The sequence below is a fragment of the Piliocolobus tephrosceles genome, chromosome 10 (assembly GCF_002776525.5).
Source record: "Piliocolobus tephrosceles isolate RC106 chromosome 10, ASM277652v3, whole genome shotgun sequence".
Classification (NCBI taxonomy): Eukaryota; Metazoa; Chordata; class Mammalia; order Primates; family Cercopithecidae; genus Piliocolobus; species Piliocolobus tephrosceles.
This window is the reverse complement of record NC_045443.1, coordinates 118,865,973-118,885,084: the sequence shown is the minus strand read 5'-3', so window position 1 is coordinate 118,885,084 and position 19,112 is coordinate 118,865,973. Positions and strand designations below refer to the sequence as shown.

General features: G+C 46.6%; 1 non-coding gene and 1 pseudogene across 1 annotated transcript; one reads left to right on the top strand and one right to left on the bottom strand.

Annotated features, from left to right (window-relative positions):
* Positions 1-10,784: 10,784 nt before the first annotated feature.
* LOC111537833 lies at positions 10,785-11,931 on the top strand (annotated as a pseudogene).
* A 2,470-nt stretch (positions 11,932-14,401) lies between these two features.
* On the bottom strand, positions 14,402-14,536 carry LOC111539085. Its single transcript, XR_002730572.2, has one exon. It is a non-coding gene; the product is annotated as a small nucleolar RNA SNORA70 (small nucleolar RNA).
* Between the last annotated feature and the right edge of the window lie 4,576 nt (positions 14,537-19,112).

Sequence of the window (19,112 nt, the reverse complement as noted above, 5' to 3'; positions counted from 1 at the left end):
CTATTGCTCTCCCATAGGTCACCCTTCCCTGGGGCTTGCACCCCTGCCAGGCCACAACAGGGGGCAGGAAGCTTCTCTTTGTCCCCTAACTCACCTCAGCCACTGGGAATGACTTGGTTCACTCAACTAAATCTGGGTATAACTACCCTACCTTCTTATGAATGGTGGATTTCTTTTAACCTCAAGATCTCCCCTCTATTCCCCTCTACCCAAGTCAAATACCCATGCTATCCTCAGGAACTTTAAAAAATATCTGTTTCATAGTCAAGACAGCTGGCCATTTTACATAACAACCCACGGCTTCTGCAACCCTAAACAAAAACTGGAGATGGATGAGGAAAGGCTCTCCTAATGGTGGATGGGTAGAGAGACGTCTGAGGTTTCTGGAGGACTGAGGACCTATTGTTTTCTCCACCAGTCTAAGCAGAACAGGTATAAAAACAGAATGGAAGGAAATTTACATTGATCCAGGACTGGGCTTTTGCTGCAAGTTGCAAATTATGTTATTTAGGGTGCTTTCATCTGAAAGTAGCAGAATGCCTAACTCAAGCTGGCTTGAATATGAAATAAATTATTATTTCATGTATTAGGATATCCTGGGGGAAGATACTTCAGATGGGGTTGATTTAGTGGCGTGACAACATCATCAAAGATCTGGGTTCTTTCTGTCTCTCTGCACTGCCACCCTTGTTGTTGGGTTCATCCTCAGAAGGAAAGATCATCAATTCTTTTGTCTCTTTCATGGGAAAATCTTTCCCAGAGTCCTCTTTACCCCACCTCACTCTACCCTCTAGTACTAGAAGTGAGTCACATGACTGTTCCGCTCCTGATAAGAGACAGGGAATGACCATGACCGGCGTGGACCAACCGTCTGGGTTGGAATGGATATCGGGGAGTCGTTCACAACGTCCATGCCTGGGTATAGCAAAGATCAATGAATCTAGGCTGGATGGGAAAGGAATTGGAGGAAGGAGGGTCCTGAGAGGGAGAAAGTGGAAGGGCCAAGGGATTCTAGAGTTCAAAGAACTGCTAAGCTGGAATGATCAAAAGAGCAGAAGGTACAAGTCTGTGATCAGAGAAATGCAAGACTTTAGAGGAAGATTCATTCCAGGAGAAAATGAGGGCCAGTACATGGTCCAGGGAGATGGTGGCTAAAGTAGAGTGGAGGTGAAGGTCATTGGAATAAGAAGGGACAAAGGTTGAGGGGCCAGGAGTTCGGCCAGGTCCTGGCTCATTAGAGTCACCAATATGGCAGTAGGAACTGGGGCGAGAAGGATAAGCCAGTTGCCAAAGCCCTCTGAGAATAAGAGTTGATTGATTGATTGATTGATGAGTAGGCATGAATAAAGGTTGATTGATTGATTGATGAGTAGGCATCATCAATGAGAAGGCGCAGAAGGTGGTACAGGCAGATGTCAGGAGCCTCAGCACTTACTCAAGATAGAGGACTATGGAACTGGAAATAGAGGTGCGGAGTGTAGAGGACACCATGGAGGTGAGAGACGGACCACCATCCTCTGGGAAGGGCTTCAAACTGTCAGAGAAGAGAGCCAGGTCTTACTCAGGGCAGGAAGTAGAGGGAACTTTGTACGCAGAGGTCAGGACCTTAAAGATAAAGAGCACCCTCCACTCTTCCTTTTCTCCATCCCACAGGCGGGAACGAGCATCCATAGGCGAGCCACCTTTGACCCAGAGTTTGGGTCATATCCCTACCTGCTCATTGGTAATAGAAGCATGCCTGAAACATGCTTGAAATCCTTCGAAATCCTTCCCATGTGTCCATTAATCCTTAGAGCTTGTCAGTATCAGGGGTGTAGCAGACACTCCTAATTGCCCATTCAAAATCCATTATAGGTATGGCACGGTGGCTCACGCCTGTAAACCTAGCACTTTGGGAGGCTGAGGCAGGAGGATCCCTTGAACCCAGGAGTTTGAGAACAGCCTGGGCAACATAGCAAGACCCCTTTTCTCTACCAAAAATAGAAAAAATAACCAGGTGTGGTGGGCATGAGCCTAGGTCCCAGCCACTCTGGAAGCTGGGTGGCGGTTGCGGGGATCGTTTGAGCCCAGGAGGTAGAGGTGAGCCATGATCATGCCACTGCACTCCAGCCTGGAGTGCCGAGACCCTATCTCAATAAATAAATAAATAATCCATTCTATTTTCCTTATTAACAGAATCCCCAATTTTGTTCAGGTTTGAAACCCTTGAGAAAGACAACTTCATCCCCAATTCAGGAGTATTCACGTTAGTCTTATTCTGCTTGTGGGTGACTGGTGTAGGAATGGATATGAAGATGAGTATATGGCTATGAAACATGAGAGGAAACTTGTTGGGAGGCTTCTAAAGAAAGATGTAGGGGCTGGGCACAGTGGCTCACACCTGTAATCTCAACACTTTGGGAGGCTGAGGTGGGAGGATTGCTTGAGATCAGGAGTTCAAGACCAGCCTGGGCAACATGGTGAAACCCATCTACAAAAATGTTAAAAACTAGCCAGGCATGAGTGGTGCACACTTACAGTCCCAGCTGCTTGGGAGGCTGAGGTGGAAGGGTCACTTGAGCCCAAGAGTCAAAGTTGCACATCACTGCACTCCAACCTGGGTGACAGACTGAGATCCCATCAAGGAAGGAAGGAGGGAGGGCAGGAGGGAGGACAGAAGAAACGAAGGAAAGTAGGAAAGAAGCCAGGAAGGAAGGAAGGAGGGAAGGAAAGAAGGAAGGAAGGAGTAATTCCTAAGAAACAGACACATGAAGAGATGGCCTTTCTGAAATGACATGCTCTGCATGGCAGAGCAGAATGATGGAAAGAACTTGGTTTGAACTGCTGAGTTAACTAACCCAGGAGCCACCCTACCTTGGGACTCTCTCTCGCTCTTTCTCTCTCTCTCTCTCTGAAATATTATTTAAGCCATTTTAACTGGGCTTTCATTTACTCATAGCCAAAGAATTCTGTGATGATCAGAAGACTGACCACAGCATCCCTGCAGTACAGAGCCAGGCAAACATCCTCCTGCTGGAGGCAACCTGCCTGGGTGCTGGGATCAGTCTCAGATCCAGCACACAATGGGCCACCCACCCTGGCATCTTTCCTGTGGTGTCCTTTCCCTGGCATCTTCCTGGTCATCGACAGGTCCTGGAATAAGGTACTGGAATGTGGCTCAGGTGTCTACTACCTTATAGACCCAAAGCCTCAATTCCCTTCCATTTTCTCATTCCCCTTGAGAGTTCTGGCAGCTTCTCCTTTAGTCCAACTAACACAGAAGAGATACTCTCATTCAAGTAATGGGGGGGTTGACTGCCTCTAACTAGCTCCTTCTTCCCTTCCCTTCCCTCCCCTTCCCTCCCCTTCCCTTCCCTTCCTCCTTCCTCTCTCTCTCTCTTTCTTTTTTGAGACAAGATCTTGCTTTGTCATCCAGGTTAGAATGCAGTGGCATCATCATAGCTCACTGCAGCCTAGACCTCCAGGGCTCAAGCGATCCTCCTGCCTCAGCCTCGCAGTAGCTGGGGCTATAGGCGTGCACCCCCACACGGGGCTAATTTTTGTATTTTTGGGAGAGATGAGGTTTCATCATGTTGCTGGGCTCAAGAAATCTGTCTGCCTCAGCCTCCCAAAGTGCTGGGATTGTAGGTGTGAGCCACTGCGCCTGGCCCAGAATTTCATTTCTTTTAAAGGCTGAATAATATTCTGCTGTACAGATATTCTACATTTTGTTTATCTATTAATCTGTTGATGAACATGTAGTTTCTTTCCACTTTTTTGGCTACTGTGGATAATGCTGGTATCAACATGGTTCTACAGATTCCTGTTCATGTTCCTGCTTTCAATTCTTTGAGGGGATACAGCCTGTAGTAGAATTGCTGGGTCGTGTGGTAATTCTGTATTTAAGCTTTTGAGGAAACAAGTTTTGTTTTTTCTTTTTTCTTGTTTTAACACAAAGAGCACTTCCCCGGTGTTGTTATGTAATCTATCAGGATAGCCACACGTGCCTGACAGCATCTCCTTCTTAACCCAAAAGCTAAATACATCAGCCTTGGAAGGGGAGATACCTTCCTTGTATCAGCGAGTCTCCACCTCTCTTGCTAAAGCAGAAGTAAAAATTATTAATTTAATTCCAGCTGGGCGCAGTGGCTCATGCCTGTAACCCCATTTTGGGAGGCCAAGGCAGGCGGATCATCTGAGGTTAGGGGTTCGAGACCAGCCTGGCCAACACGGTGAAATCCCGTCTCTACTAAAAATACAAAAAATAACTGGGCAAGGTGGTAGGCACCTGTAGTCCCACCTACTCAGGAGGCTGAGGCAGGGGGATCACTTGAATCTGGGAGGTGGAGGTTGCAGTGAGTTGAGATCACACCACTGCACTCCAGCCTAGGGAATGAGTGAGACTCTGTCTTAAAAAAATAAAAATGTAATTCCAACAGTGCGTTTTGCTACAGAGGATAGAGGAGGAAGCAGGATACAGTTATGCTGAATAGTTGGACATTTAGGACATGAGACAAAAAACAGAAGCAGAGAGACTGAGAGAAGGAAGAGAAGAGCTGAGTTATGGGGCTTTGGCGTGAAGACCACCAGCCCCAAGACTCCCTCGAGTGATCCACAATAGAGAGTTCCTCCCTAGTCCTGGACTCCAGGAAGACAAGAAAACGTGTCTTCTTGTTTTCTATGAGATCTTGTCTTCCATATTTCTCTCTGAGCATCCGCATAAGAAGCCCTAAGTGTGTAATTGTTCAAACGAACACAACTGAAACACAGTCTCATTCCTTGGTCCCCATCCAACTGACAGCACTTTCGTGTCAATGACATTGACTCACCTGGGGCCATTCTGTTGAGCCAGTGACATGGCACTCATCAGAGTAGTCGTCTCAATCCAGCTAAAGAGCTCCAAGCCAAATGGAGAAGCCAATGGAATGGGTAGGAACCAGGATTGTCACGAGGCTGGAGAATGGAGATGGTGACGTGGGATAAAGCAGGTCCAGCAAGCAGGATGTGAGGGCCAGAGCCAAGGGGTCTGCAGGTCAGGAGGATGAGCTCAGGGTCGCTGGAAGCCCCGGGAAGAAGGCGTAGGCAGGGCACCTTGGCCCTAGGTTGGCTCTGGGTTGCCTACCTTGGCTCCTTCCTGCAGGTGGGTAACCTGGAGGAAGAGGAGAGGGGATGGTGATAGCCGGGCCTGGTGGCAGGTGCCTTTAATCCCAGCTACTTGGGAGGCTGAGGCAGAGAATTGCTTGAACCCAGGAGGCTGATGTTACAGTGAGCCGAGATGGCGCCACTGCACTCCACGCTGGGCAACAGAGCAAGACTGCGTCTCAAAAAAAAAAAAAAAATGTTGAATATTGGATTATTGAACCTTGGCATAGAGGAGCCACTGTCCTTGTCTTCTAAGAGCTTGTATCCTATTATTATTTTATTATTATTAACATATCATTATTAATAGCTGCAGTTCACTGAACATTATTATGTACCAGGCATGGTGCTTGTAATTAGTCATCTCATTGAATTCCCTTAATGAAAATTAGGTAGTCAGAGACCTTTCTTCATGGATCACAACCCCAGGGGCATGTGGGATTTCAGAGATGTGTTTTGGGGAAAGAGGTATAATTATTCAACTTTCAGTTAATTAGCCACTTAGAGAAACTAAGTGGTAGGTGGGGTTGTAAAGGAAGGCAAAGAACTGGGCAGGCAGATGCTAAGTGGGAGACTGTTCCAGGCATAAGAGAAATGCGGGTGGGTATGAAAAAAAGCGAGCAAGAGAGAGAGCAGGAGAGAGCGCCAAGGGAAATTTGGTTTGACTGAATAAAAGGCCAGTGAAAAGAGGGAGTTTTGGTAAGAGTTGTGCCATGGGCAGCGAGAAGCACAGAGATCTTGGGAGGCTGAGATGGGAAGATCACTTGAGCCAAGAGTTTATTTGTAAAGATGAGGTTTCACTATGTTGCCCAGGCTGGTCTCAAACTCCTGGGCTCAAGCAATCCTTCCATCTCGGCCTCACAGAGTGGTAGGATTATAAGCGTGAGCCACCAGACCCAACCCCAGCTCTGCCATCTCTATGGTGTTACTCTCATGAGCATGATCCAAAATGGTTCCCATCAGAAGTGAATTCTAAAAATGCTGGAAGCACTTTGGGAGGCTGAGGCAGGTGGATCACCTGAGGTCAGGAGTTCGAGGCCCACCTGGCCTACATGGTGAAACCCTGTCTTTACTAAAAATACAAAAAATTAGCCGGGCATGGTGGTGCATGCCTGTAATCCCAGCTACTTGGGAAGCTGAAGCAGGAGAATTGCTTGAACCGGGAGGCAGAGGTTGCAGTGAGCCGAGATCGCACCACTACACTCCAGCCTGGGTGACAGAGCAAGACTCCATTTCAAAAAATAAATAAATAGGCTGGGTGCTGTGGCTCACGCCTGTAATCCCAACACTTTGGGAGGCCAAGGCGGATGGATCACAAGGTCAGGAGATCAAGACCATCCTGGCTAACACAGTGAAACCCCGTCTCTACTGAAAATACAAAAAAAAAAAAAAGTAGCTGGGCGTGGTGGCGGGCGCCTGTAGTCCCAGCTACTCGGGAGGCTGAGGCAGGAGAATGGCGTAAGCCCGGGAGGCGGAGCTTGCAGTGAGCTGAGATTGCACCACTGGCACTCCAGCCTGGGCGAAAGTGTGAGACTCCATCTCAAAAAAACAAAACAAAAAACAAAACAAAACAAAAATAATAAAATAAATAAATAAATAAGAATAAAAAATAAAAAGCCTGGAAGAAGGAGGGAAGGAGAAAGTTAGGGCGTGGTCCTCCCTTGAAGGATGTGGTCTGTCACTGCCACTTGCAGGTCATTGGCCAGAGCGTAGTCACGCGGTCACACCTACCTGCAGTAGAAGGTGGGAAATGCAGTCCTTATTCTGCTGACCATGTTCCCCACCGAAAATCAGGGATCCAGATATTGAAGACAACCAAGAATTCCTGCCACCAACACCCATGAAACAGTCCTCTGACCTGGGCTGAATGAGTAGCCTGTCCTACACATGCAAGGAAATCTTTGGGTTCCCAGGGGATCTGGGCAGCTCTGAGGCATATAACATAGCCCAGCCAGGAAAAAACTCCCAAAAGAGAATTTATTTGTCCAGGAATGTACAGGCAAAAAATGACCATTCTGTGTTTTTCCATGGGGTAGAGGCCCGACCAACCTCATGTGGTTTGTTCCGTCCAGCTTGGCACTGACAGAGGCTGGTGGGGGCTGGGGGAGGGTCTGAAAGTCCGGGGTCTCAGGTATGAACTATTGCTCTGATCAGCTGCTAGGCTGTGTCCTGTGGGCATGTGCTGGGTTCCTACATGACCCAGAGGTCACTGATTTCACAACTTCTGCAAACAATCCAATATTCAAATATTTAACTATAGCAGAGATTGATAGATTTTTCTGTCATGCCCAACTTCCTCCTCTAGCTGAATCTGAAATCAACAGACCTTCATATCTATGGCTGTGGCTTATTGGACCATTCCCTGATTCACCAGCTGAAAGACAGTCATGCTCTCCTCTGAGGCTCCATCATACCTGGAATAGACATCTCTTGGTAGAACCATGCTTCCTATGTTCTCAGTTGATATGACTCAGGTCGAGCTGTCCCCTTCCACAAGTTGCAGGGGCGGGTCCAGGACTCAGTCCTAGATAATCAAAGCACGATTTTCCCCTGGCTAGTGTGCTTTGTTCAAGAGCAGGCACATGATTCAGGTTGGTCTAAGACAAGTTCTGGAATTTTGGCTAAAATCATTGAAAAAGTGGTGCTCTTTGAGCTGGAGTTGCTAAGCTGGCAGGATATAAGCCTAAAGTTCTTGGTGGCCATCATGCCAGCAGGGAATTAAGTTGACTTAGAAAAAACCAGAGGGAAATGATGGAGGGATTTCCGATAACATCATTTGGGCACCCTGATCAAGCCATACCTGAAACCTCAACTAGATTTAGGAGCCAATAACCTCCCTTTATTGCTTAAGCCAATTGGAGCAGGCACACCTATCCCTTTTGACCAAGAGTCTTGGATAATCTAGCATCTCTGTGTCCCTTCATAATGTGGCTTCTCATTTTGTATCTGATGTTGCAATTATTCCTGAGCACATTTAATGCATTCTCCTTGGCTCCGAGATTTTTTTTTTTTTTTTTTTTTTTTGATGGAGTCTCTCTCTGTCGCCCAGGTTGGAGTGCAGTCGTGAAATCTCAGCTCACTGCAACTTCCACCTACTGGGTGCAAGAGATTCTTCTGCCTTAGCCTCCCGAATAGCTGGGACTACAGGTGCATGTCACCATGCCTGGCTAATTTTATTTTATTATTTTTTTTTGAGACGGAGTCTCGCTCTGTCGCCCAGGCTGGAGTGCAGTGGCCGGATCTCAGCTCACTGCAAGCTCCACCTCCCGGGTTTACGCCATTCTCCTGCCTCAGCCTCCCGAGTAGCCAGGACTACAGGCGCCTGCCACCTCGCCTGGCTGGCTTTTTGTATTTTTAGTAGAGACGGGGTTTCACCATGCTAGCCAGGATGGTCTCGATCTCCTGACCTTGTGATCCGCCCGTCTCAGCCTCCCAAAGTGCTGGGATTACAGGCTTGAGCCACCGCGCCCGGCCTCCTCCTTCCTTCCTTTCTTTTTCTTGAGTTAGAATGTCACTCTGTCTCCCAGGCTGGAGTGCAGTGACACAATCATGGCTCACTGCAGCCTTGAACTCCTCGATTCAAGCGATCCTCCTGCCTCAGTCTCCCAAGTTGGGATTACGGGCATGAGCCACTGCACCCGGCTCAGTTCCCCTCATTTCTAGGGGAGAGTCTGAAGAGTTTCATGGTATGGGGGGGCCTGTGGTCCATCCTGACTGCTACCCTGTACATACACGTGTCTGCCCAGCAAATACCATTCGGGGAAATAAAAAAACACAAGATCTATCTTTTTCAACACAAGTTACCATGGTGTTTTGCTTTGTCCTGTTTTTTGGTGGCAAATAGATTGTGGGCCTTGGGGTCTCAAGTGAGCGCTCAGATCCCAGCTTCCGAGAAATTCCAGTCAGCTATTTAAAACGCTGAGCAGAGCCTGGTGAGAGTGAAACCACAATCCACTAGTTTCCAGCCCTTATTTTTCTCCCTCTAGAAAGAACTAGGAATCAGGAATCTCAAATTTGAGCCATCACTTTGTCCAAAGCTAACTCTGTGACCTTGAGCAAATCCCTGCCCCTCTCTGCCTCAGTTTCCCAGGAATCCCTCTGTAAAGACCGTTTCCTCTCTGTAACCATGGTGGTGCTGCTACCGACCAGCAGAGGGCAGTGTTGCACCAACATTCTCTATGGAGCTGCATTACTTTTGCCTGACCTTGGACAGGAACATTGAAATCATTAATTAGTGGTCTGTGTCATTCTCTTTTTCAAAAAGCCTTATTTTATCCTCAGTGCATAGTCAGAACAAGGTCTTGCCACAGTGTACAGATGAGGAAGCAGAGCCTCAGAAGCATAAGAAACTTAATTACTGGTAATTTTAGTCATAACACATCCTAAATTTAGACTCTCAGAATGGTATGAACCCATTGCTGTATGTCTGAGCAGCAAAGCATTGGTAATCCATTACCTGCTTTATGCATCAAGAAGCACTTTCTGATCCTCAGTATCGACAATTCTCATCTTACTCTCCTCCAGTTTGTAAATGAGCAAACTATGGCTTCTAGAGGCTGTATCATTTGGCTTAGCTTTTTTTTTTTAAGCTATTATTTTTTAAAGAGACAAAGCCTCGCTATGTTGCCCAGGATGGCCTCAAACTCCTGGCTTCAAGTGATCCTCCCACCTTAGCCTCCCGAGTAGCTGGGATTACAGGTGTGAGCCATTGCACTTGGCACCAGCATATTCGCAATCAGTTCCATCTTAGAGGCTGTTTGGTGGACTCCCAGAAATATTAGCTTAAAAATGGCAGAGCCTGGCATTTTGCAGTTTTTATGTGATGAAATGTACTGAGTTCTCATGCAAATATTGCTTCTTGTTTTGCAAAAGGAATTAGGCCCCTTTCCCCGTCTCAGCAGCTGACCCGTTATTAGCAATCCACTAGGGAACTGGACCAGCTTTAGATCAACAGTGGTTCTCAAAAGAGACTATCAAATGACACACTTGTCCCCAGCTCCAGATTCCGATATCCACACCCCAAACATCCAATCACTGCTTTTCATAGTCTTTTGATGTTTTTTGTTTTTGGTTTTTAGTGTTTTTTTGAGAGAAAGTCTGGCTCTGTTGCCCGGGCTGGAGTGCAGTGGTGCCATCTCAGCTCACTGCAACCTCCACCTCCCAGGTTCAAGCTATCCTCCTGCCTCAACCTCCCACCATACCTAGATCATTTTTGTAATCTGAATAGAGGTGGGGTTTCACCATGTAGGCCAGTCTGGTCTCAAACTCTTTTTTTTTTTTTTTGGACAGAGTCTCACTTTGTTTACCGAGCCAGAGTGCAGTGGTGTGATCTCGGATCACTGCAACCTTTACCTCCCAGGTTCAAGCGATTCTCTGGCCTCAGCCTCCTGAGTAGCTGGGATAACAGGTGCACACCACCTTGCCTGGCTAATTTTTATATTTTTAATATAGATGGGGTTTTATCATGTTGGCTAGGCTGGTCTCGAACTCCTGACTTCAAGTGATCCACCCACCTCGGTCTCCCAAAGTGCTGGGATTACAGGCGTGAGCCACCGTGCGTGGCCTTCTGCTTGATCAATTCTGCTATTTAGACCCTGATGCAGGGACAGGGGCGGAGCTGGAGGGGGTGGTTCGGCGTGGGGGCCGTTGGCTCCAGACAAATAAACATGGAGTCCATCTTCCATGAGAAACAAGAAGGCTCACTTTCTGCTTAACATTGCCTGAATAATTTATTGCAAGGAGAATATTTTAGCCCTGTGGAATTATCTTCAATTGCACATCAGCTGGATGAGGAGGAGAAGATGAGAATGGCAGAAGGAGGAGTTAGTAGTGAAGATTATCGCACATTTTTACAGCAGCCTTCTGGAAATATGGATGACAGTGGTTTTTTCTCTATTCAGGTTATAAGCAATGCCTTGAAAGTTTGGGGTTTAGAACTAATCCTGTTCAACAGTCCAGAGTATCAGAGGCTCAGGATTGATCCTATAAATGAAAGATCATTTATATGCAATTATGAGGAACACTGGTTTACAGTTAGAAAATTAGGAAAACAGTGGTTTAACTTGAATTCTCTCTTGATGGGTCCAGAATTAGTATCAGATACGTATCTTGCACTTTTCTTGGCTCAATTACAACAGGAAGATTATTCTATGTTTGTTGTTAAGGGTGACCTGCCAGATTGCGAAGCTGACCAACTCCTGCAGATGATCAGGGTCCAACAGATGCACCGACCAAAACCTATTGGAGAAGAATTAGCACAACTGAAAGAGTCCATAAAACAGACCTGGAACGAGTGTTAGAAGCAAATGATGGCTCAGCAATGTTAGACGAAGATGAGTAGGATTTGCAGAGGGCTCTGGCACTAAGTCGCCAGGAAACTGACATGGAAGATGAGGAAGCAGATCTCCGCAGGGCTATTCAGCTAAGTATGCAAGTTGCAGAAATATATCTCAAGATATTCCACGGACATCAGGTACAAACCTTACTTCAGAAGAGCTTTGGAAGAGACGAGAAGCCTACTTTGAAAAACAGCAGCAAAAGCAGCAACAGCAGAAGCAGCAGCAGCAGCAGCAGCAGCAGGAGCAGCAGGGGGACCTATCAGGACAGAGTTCACATCCATGTTAAAGGCCAACCACCAGTTCAGGAGCACTTGGGAGTGATCTAGGTGATGCTATGGGTGAAGAAGACATGCTTCAGGCAGCTGTGACCATGTCTTTAGAAACGGTCATAAATGATTTGAAAACAGAAGGAAAAAGAATAGTACCTTTAAAAAATAATTTAGATATTCATACTTTCCAACATTATTCTGTGTGATTACAGCATAGGGTCCACTTTGGTAATGTGTCAAAGAGATAAGGAAATAAGACTTTTAGTGGTTTGCAAACAAAATGATGGGAAAGTAGAACAATGCGTCAGTTGTAGGACTAAATAATGATCTTCCAAATATTAGCCAAAGAGGCATTCAGCAATTAAAGACATTTAAAATAGTTTTCTAAATGTTCCTTTTTTTTTTTTTTTCTTTTTTTGAGTGTGCAATATCGAACGTGTCTAAAATTAGGGCATTTTTCTTGGATCTTTTTGCAGACCAGCTAATTAGCTCTTGCCTCAGGCTTTTTCCATATAGTTAGTTTTCTTTTTCTCTCTTGTAGATAATTTGGCTCACATCATCTAATAGTGGCTTTCATTTCTTATTAACCAAATTAACCTTTCAGGAAAGTATCTCTAGTCTGTATTGATAATAGTAATGGTTCTAGAAGGATAAACGGTTCTCCCTTCGACTGTATACTGTGTGCTCCAGTGTTTTCTTGTGTTATTTTCTCTGATCACAACTTTTCTGCGACCTGGTTTTCATTATTTTTCCTCAATTCTTTTGAAAGATGGTAATCTTTTCTGAGGTCTAGCATTTTAAGCCCTATGATGGGATCATTATTTCATGACTGGTGCATTCCCAAACTCTGAAATCAGCCCTGCACAAGTACTTGAGAATAAATGAGCGTTTAAAAAGAAAAAAAAGACTCTGATGCATTCTTCAGTATGTCAATTTCATTTTCAACTCTAGAATTTCTGCTTGACTCTTTTTAATTATTTCTATCTCCTTGTTACATTCATCTGATGGAAAATCTGAATTCCTTCTCTGTGTTGTCTTGAATTTCTTTGAGTTTCCTCAATACAGCCCTTTCGAATTGCCTACCTGAAAGGTTGCCTATTTCTGTTTCTGCGGGGTTGGTCCCCGGTGCCTTATTCAGTTTGGTGAGGTCATGTTTTCCTGCGTGGTGTTGATGCTTATAGATATTCATCAGTGTCTGAGCAGTGAAGAGTTAGGCATTTATTGTCGTCTTCACAGTCTGGGCTTGTTTGTGCCTGTGATTCTTGGGAAGGCTTTCCAGGTATTCAAAGGGACTTGAACTCCAAACCCAATAACACTGTGGTTCTTGCGGACTCCTAAAGGTACCGCCTTAGTGGTCCTGGATAAGATCTGGAAGAATTCTCTGCATTACCAGGCAGAGGTTCTTGTTCTTTTCCCTTACTTTCTTCCAAACAAACGGAGTCTCTCCCTCTCTTTCCGAGCTAGGCCTCTTGGAACTGGGGGTGGAAGGACACAAGAACCCCTGTGGGACTGCATTGGTTCAGACCTGAAGCAGCCCAGCACTGGGTCTCACCTAAGGTCTGCTAGAAATGCTACCTGGCCACCACCTGAGTTCACTCAAGGGCCTGGGGCTCTACAATCAGCAAATGGCAAACCCAGCCAGGGTACTGTCGCTCCCTGCAGGGCAGTGAGTTCCCCTAGGCTCTGGGTGGGTCCAGAGATGCTGTCTGGGAGCCAGGGATTGAAGTCATAATCCATTCTATAGATGTATTAAGATAGAATAGAATTCTAGAGACGTACTATTCCACTGCAGGTAAGCTGGCACTCAAACCGCGAGACAAAGTCCTTCCCACTGTTCACTCCCCTTTCCTCAGGCAGAGGAACCTCTCCTGTGGCCACCACTACCACCAGCCTATAAGGAGTTCTGCCAGGCCACTGCTGATGTTCGCTTAAAGCCCCAGGGCTCTTCAGGCAGCCTGTGATGAATGCTCTCAGGCCTGTGACTCATCCTTCAGGGCAGTGGGCTCCCCTTGGCCCAGGGCAGGTCTGCAAATGCTGACCAACAGCCTAGGCCTGTACTCAGGGACCCCAAGAGGCTGCTTGGTGCTCCACCCGACTGTGGCTGAGCTGGTACCTAAGGGGCAAGACAGGTCCCCTTTACTCTTCCTCCTGCTTTTCTCGAACAGAAGGCATCTTTCACTGTAGCCACCACAGCCGGGAATGTGCTGGGTCACACCTGAAGCCAGCATGTCTCAGAGCCCAGTGCCCATCGGTGGACAGGAAGTAGGATTTAGTGTTGAGCATTAAGAAGGGGCAGCACAGTGGAAGCTCTCATGAGTGCAGGGCCCACTACTTGTCCAGAGGGCCGCAGTGGGGATGTACTTGTGAGACGTACACACATCTCAGATGAGCCGCTTCTCAGCTACCATATCTTCAAATTCGTCTTCATTGGACTTGGTGAAGCCCCGCTTCTGTGAGATGTGGATCTTCTGGCGGCCAGGGAACTTGAACTTGGCTGTGAGCGGGGCCTTAACTACATGCTCCTTGTTCTCCGGGTTCAAGGCGGATGGACATGATAACTTGGCCAGTGTGAACCCAGCCACAGTGCCCTGGGGCTTTCCAAAAGCACCTCGCGTAGCTGTTTGGAGCCTACACTGGGGTAGTGCAAGGTCAGAGACATGAACATCCATCTGAAGGGCCCGTCTCCAAGGTCCCTTAGAGCAGTCCATACAAGAAACAGGCTGCATGCACCATCAAGGAAGCTGCTGTTTGCAGCCATTGCACACTGGACCCCCATGAGGCGAGGAACTCGGCCAGCTGAGTTGGCTGTAGACGCCCGCAGCATATTCCCCGGCTATGGCTGTTGGTTATGCAGGGCCCAGGGGCTCCTTCGTCAGCAGATGGTGAATGCTGCCAGGTCTCTGCTGTGATGGGACAGCCCTGAGTTCAATGGGAAGTCCCCAAGTTGCTAGCTCTCCCTCTCCCACGCGCACAGATCTGTCTGTGCCACATGGTCACTGCCAGGGGTGGGAGTGGGGGGTGGCCCAAGAACTCCCTTAGCTGCCCCAGCTAGTGTCTCAGGAGGTTGTGTGCCTCTGACTCCACAGTCCACTGGTTGTGAGCCCAGCTCGGCACTCAGGTTTGTCTGTGAATTGCAGTCCTGATGGCCTAAACTGCCCCTCAAGTCTGCTGAGGGCCCCAGAGCACTCCAGCTCGCAGTGGCAAGGCTTGCCAGAACTCAAGCTCCAACTGCCAGGATGGGCAGTTCCGGTGAGTGCCAGTCCAAGCACTCCCTGTGTGAGCCAGTGTTAGCTAAGTACACTTGGATTCTGATTTCTGCTGTGACAATGCGAAGTCTCGTAATCACTGTGCTCTTCCTCTCCAGAGCACACAACACTCCATGCCCCGGGGCTGCTGCCGGGGGTGGGGGATGGGGGGCATCAGCAACTCAAGACTGTCTTTCCTGCCCTCTTCAACATCTCTTTCAGAGACATAAGGTTGAAACCGGGTACTGTGATTGCTCACCTGATATTTGGTTCTTGCGATGGTTCTTTTTGTGTGTTGTTAGCTGTGAAAATTTAGTGTTCCTGTGAGGGGTCAAATGATCAAATGATGTAAGTCTCTCTTCTCTTCTCTTCTCTTCTCTTCTCTTCTCTTCTCTTCTCTTCTCTTTTCTTCTCTTTTCTTTTCTTTTCTTTTCTTTCTTTTTTGAGACAGAGTCTTGCTCTGTCACCCAGGAAGGAGTGCAGTGGCGTGATCTGGGCTCACTGCAAGCTCTGCCTCCTGGGTTCACACCATTCTCCTGCCTCAGCCTCCCAAGTAGCTGGGACTACAGGCACCCGCCACCATACCCAGCTAATTTTTTTGTATTTTTAGTAGAGACGGGATTTCACCGTGTTAGCCAGGATGGTCTCAATCTCCTGACCTCGTGATCCGCCCGCCTTAGCCTCCCGAAGTGCTGGGATTACAGGCGTGAGCCACCGCGCCCGGCCAAATGGTGTTGGCTTCTATTCAGCCATCCTGCTCCACCCTCTGTGATTTTTTTTTTTTTAAAGGCACAGGCAAAGTTTGGTGCTGGTGGTGGTAGAGAAAATAGTGATTATTAGCAGAAAAAGAAAAGAGCTCCAGGATGCTGTCTATATTTAATACGCAGGCCTCCTGGCTGGTATTATTAACCATCATATTGATGGTTGCAGCCTCTGCCTCCTGGGTTCAAACCAATATTATTAACCATCATATTGATGGTTCAGGTAGAGGGACAGGGTCGCCACTATCCCCCGCCAACTGCTCCATGTCACCAGACCTCTGGCTCCTCACACGGCCCAGGCACATGGGACTCTGTTTTTTCTTTTCTTTCTTTATTTTTCTTTTCTTTCCTTTTCTTTCTTTTTTTTTTTTTTTTGAGACTCTGTCTCAGGCTGGAGTGCAATGGTGCCATCTGGGCTCACTGCAATCTGCGCCTCTGGGTTCAAGTGATTTTCCCGCCTCAGCCTCCCAGGTAGCTGGGATTACAGGCACCTGCCATCATGCCCAGCTAATTTTTGTATTTTTGCAGAGGTGGGGTTTCACTATGTTGGCCAGGCTGTTCTCGAACTCCTGACCTCAGGTGATCCACCTGCCTCAGCCTATCAAAATGCTGGGATTATAGACATGAGCCACCATGCCCAGCCAGGACTCTGTCATTTCATTGTGCAGTCCTACAGACCTTCTCTTTCATCTGTACCTGTTTCACTAGCCAGGGCACCAGTCTCCTGAGGACTGCCTATGTAAATGCCCGGATTAATTTGCTCCTGTAAGACATTTATAGACACTCTCTGTGGACAGATCATACACTCAGGAAAGAGCAGCAAACAGGTCTTAGCACCCTGTGAACCTGATACTGGGAGGGGCCCCACACCCTCTCATATCACCCTCATTTAGTCTTATTTATACAAGTAGCAAATTTAGGACTCAAGATCTGCCCTGTATCGATGTCTTTCTAGGCATTTTGCTGTCTGAAGTTTGTTACTTCTCCGGAAGAGACATGGGAATAATAGCGCCTGAGGTCTTCTGTCACAGTGTGGCATGTCAGGGTCTTTTCTACCTGAATGTTAGTTTTGCTGGATATAACATTCATGGCTTACAGTTTCTTTTCTTAAATATGTACTCCATTTTCCTCAGGTACAAAGTATTGCTCTCAAAAGGTAGATTCTAATTTCTTTCCCTTACATGTCACTTCCGCTTTTTTGTCTAGAAGCCCAGAAATTTTTATTTTTTTATTTAAAGCCCAGTATTGTACTAGAATATGACTAATAACTTGCATTAGTCATTCTGAATCAAAATTCCATGCACTTTTTTTTTTTAATTTATTTTTGAGACAGAGTCTCATTCTGTCACCCAGGCTGGAGTGCAGTGGCATGATCTTGGCTCATTGCAGCCTCTGCCTCCTGGGTTCAAATGATTTTCCTGCCTCAGCCTTTGGAGAAGCTGACATTAAAGGTGCCCACCACTACACCGGGTAATTTTTGTATTTTTAGTAGAGATGGGGTTTCACCATGTTGGCTAGGTTGCTCTTGAACTCCTGACCTCAAGTGATCCACCTGCCTTGGCCTCCCAAAGTGATGGGATTACAGGTGTGAGCCACCGTGCCCGGCCCATGCACTTTTTCAATAAGCAGAATCTTCCAGTAAAGGTATACTGAATTCATGGATAACATACTCTGGTGTACCCAATAATCACTGGGCCAAGAATTGGCTTTTCTTTTAGTTGCCTCTGTTCCATGTGACTGTCAGCAGATTCTTCTCTTTGCTGGATCTAAACGGACCTCATTGGTAAAACTCTCAATTGAAAACACTTTATAGATTGATGAAAGTGAAGCCAGGGCTCTGTCAAGCCTTTGCTGTTTACGTTGTAGGAAGAGGGACTTGATTTCCCAGAGAAAGTCAAATCAGGGTCAGAATGACAAATTTTTGGCTTTTTCTGTGTTTGGAGAAAGAGAAATTATAAGAGAATAGATCTGAACAAGGTATTACATAAATGAGCCCAAAATGGGTCCGTATTGAATATCCAGTGCCACGAAACTAGAGATGAATAGCAGAAGGAAAACGGGAAAATTAAAAAATGTGGAAGTTAACAACACTCTTTTTATTGAGGTAAAATATACACATATAATTTTTCATCTTTACCTTTATTTATTTTTCTTTTTTTTATTTTTTATTTTTGAGACAGAGTCTCGGTCTGTCACCCAGGCTGGAGTGCAGTGGCGCCATCTTGGCTCATGCAACCTCTGTCTCCTGGGTTCAAGTGATTCTCCTGCCTCAGCCTCCGGAGTAGCTGGGACTACAGGTGCCTGACATCACACCTGGCTAATTTTTGTATTTTTAGTAGAGACGGGGTTTTCATCACGTTGGCCAGGCTGGTCTCCAACTCCTGACCTCAGGTGATCTGCCCATCTCGGCCTCCCAAAGTGCTAGGATTACAGGCATGAGCCACTGTGCCTGGCTTTACCTTTTTTTTTTTTCTTCTTGAAACAGGATCTCACTCTGTCACCCAGGCTGGGGTGCAGTGGCTTGATCATAGGCCACTGTAACCTTGCACTCTGGGCTCAAGCAATCCTCCCACCTTGGCCTCCCAGAATGCTGAGATTATAGGTATGAGCCGCTGCGCCTGGCCATCTTTACCATTTTTAAGTGAAAATTGATGGTAATAAATACAGTTATATATATTCTTTTTCCCCCTTGTATCTCCCTTTCCCTCTTCCCTTTGCTGACTTCTGGTAACCATCAATCCACTCTCCATCTTCATGAGATCTGCTTATTTAGCTCCCACAGATGAGTAAGGACATGTGATATTTGTCTTTCTATGCTGGGCTTGTTTCTCTTCACATAATGGTCTCCAGGTCCATCCATGTTGCTGCATATGACAAGATGTCATTCTTTTGTATGGCTGAATGTTTATATGTGACATCTTCTTTATCCTGGGATAAAGCAAGCCTCCTGCTTCACCCTCCTGAGTAGTTGGGGCTACAGGCACATGCCACCATGCCCAGGTAATTTTTTATGTTTTATAGAAACAGAATTACATTGTGTTGTCCAAACTTGTCCTGAACTGCTGGCCTCAAGTGATTCTTCCACCTTGGCCTCCCAGTGTGCTGGGATTACAGGCATGAGCCACTGACACCCAGCCACGCTGGCCATTTTAATGTCTGCTTTTGAGAAATATCTGATCAGATCATTTGCCCATTTTTAAATTGGATTTTTTTTTTGCTATTGAGTTGTTTGAGCTCCTTATATATTCTGGTTATCAATCCCTTTTGAGATGGTTTGCAAATATTTTCTCCTATCCAATGGGTTGTCTTGAAGTAGGAGGTGGGACTTGATGCCAGTGGCAGGGCTCAGACAGACATCAGACCAGATTGAGGACTAGCTAA